The 2230-nt window shown below is 38.7% G+C and overlaps 1 long non-coding RNA gene across 1 annotated transcript; it reads left to right on the top strand.

Moving 5' to 3' along the window:
* The first annotated feature begins 274 nt into the window (after positions 1 to 274).
* Positions 275 to 1209, top strand: LOC122944104. The gene is made up of 4 exons (XR_006390944.1): positions 275 to 369; positions 726 to 795; positions 885 to 949; positions 1079 to 1209. It is a non-coding gene; the product is annotated as an uncharacterized LOC122944104 (long non-coding RNA).
* The last annotated feature ends 1021 nt before the right edge of the window (positions 1210 to 2230 follow it).

Raw genomic sequence — 2230 nt, 5'->3', positions numbered from 1 at the left:
TCCTAAAATTCACGATAGCGTCACATTGTGATGCTATCTTGGATTGGAGAAAGTCAAGAATGGCCCGCTATTAAAGGGTGGAGGGGGTTGGCATTTTTTAACCACATGCCTGTGATCATTTTAAATATGACCCACTATATACAGAGTTATACTCTGTATATAGTCTTTTTTTTTTAAAGTTACCGGTAATAAGATTTCCTCTTGTCCATGACAGCATTGTCCTAGGTGAGGGGAAATAGGCGCGGAATGGCCGGCTATTAAGGGGTGGAGGAGGCCGGATCTTTTTTTTTTTTTTTCAGACTAACACCTGTCAACAGAGGACACCAATGAACCCAGCAAGTAGAAAGCAGAAGACCAGAACATCCATAAGTAAGTATAAGCAACATAACATCTTTTCTCCTTTCTATTCACAGGCATGTTAAATTCACCAGTAACCAATCTCCTCAAATTCACGACAGCGTCACATTGTGATGCTATCTTGGATTGGAGAAAGTCAAGAATGGCCCGCTATTAAAGGGTGGAGGTGGTTGTTTTTTTTTAACCACATGCCTGTGATCATTTTAAATATGACCCACTATATACAGTGTTATACTCTGTATATAGTAATTTTTTGTTCAATTTCCGGTAATAGGATTTCCTCTTGTCCATGACATTCCTGTCCTAGGTGAGGGAAAATAGGTGTGGAATGGCTGGCTATTAAGGGGTGTTTTTTTTTTTTTTTTCAGACTAACACCTGTCAACAGAGGACACCAATGAACCCAGCAAGTAGAAACGAGAAGATTAGCACATCCATAAGTAAGTATAAGCAACATAACATCTTTTCTCCTTTCTAATCACAGGCATGTTGAATTCACTGATAACTGACCTCTTCAAATTCATGACAGTGACACCTTGTGATCCTATCTTGGATTGGAGAAAGTCAAGAATGGCCCGCTATTAAAGGGTGGAGGTGGCTGTTTTTTTTTTTTTTACCACATGCCTGAGACCATTTTTAATGTCACTCACTATGTACAAAGTCATACTCTGTACATAGTTTTTTAACATTACCAGTAATAATATTTAATGTTGTCCATGACAGTACTGTCCTAGATGAGAGCAAATAGGTGCAGAAAAGGGTGGAGGAGGTCAGATCTTTTCCGAATAACACCTAAGAACACCTGCAACACCTATGATTGGCACTGGACTGAAGTAAAACAAGATCTTCAAGAATGAATGCATGCTTGACAATGAAGACAAAAAAACACCAATGACTCCAGTAAAATCCTTGAAGACCTAGACTGTCGGCAGCAAATATAAGTGAACATCTGCGCTCCATAGGCATGTGTAATTCACCAGTAACTAATCTTCTCAAATTCATCATACTGCCACTTCATGACGTTGTCTTAGATTGAAGAAAATCAAGACTGGACACCTAAAAATACTAAGACTGGAAGAACTTAGATCAACTGTAATGTGGACTGTAGATTAGGAAAATGGACCACCGGGGAATTTGTGGAAAAATAAATCCCAACATCTAGTAGACAAGCTGGACCTTGTAGTTCCATACAGTTACAATGCAGAGCTTGTACCTGTACATTTTAGGGTTTTAGTTCAATTAAATTAAACTTCTTTTAAACCCTGTAACAATGTATTTTGTGTATTCTGCACCTTTGTATAGATGTATTAGGGCTCTTCACACAAGCGCATCCCTTGCGGTAATCTCACTTAGTGTGAGAGCGGGATCGTGCATTCTGGACTTGGTAAGAGCAAGGCGTTATCAATCATGATTGATAATACTGTGTGCCTCTGCCTGGCCTTTCAGTAATGGAATCATACTGACATCTTTATGTCAGTATGATCATGTTACAGAAAGATCACACAGAGACACACGGCATTATCAATCATAATAATGCCACACCTCAAACTAGTTACACGCAATTGTCAATATATACCTTTTTAAGAGTATTAACTGAGGGACAACACAGTTATGAAAAGACACGCTATTTTATGAGAAATATAAGTACTTACTAAAAAGACTTATCAGAAATGGTGGCGCATCCTTGTTACAAAGTGTTGTCACATAGCAGGTAATGTACACCCATACAGTTCTGCTACATACACAGTCCTGAAACACACATACAGTTCTGGTACACATATACATCGCTGCTACACACATATACACACATACAGCACTGCTACACATATACACACATATACTTCTCTTTAGTAAAGACTCACATTTCCCTGCACT

The sequence above is a fragment of the Bufo gargarizans genome, chromosome 7 (assembly GCF_014858855.1).
Source record: "Bufo gargarizans isolate SCDJY-AF-19 chromosome 7, ASM1485885v1, whole genome shotgun sequence".
In the NCBI taxonomy this organism is placed as follows: Eukaryota; Metazoa; Chordata; class Amphibia; order Anura; family Bufonidae; genus Bufo; species Bufo gargarizans.
This window is presented reverse-complemented; position numbering and strand designations above follow the sequence as displayed.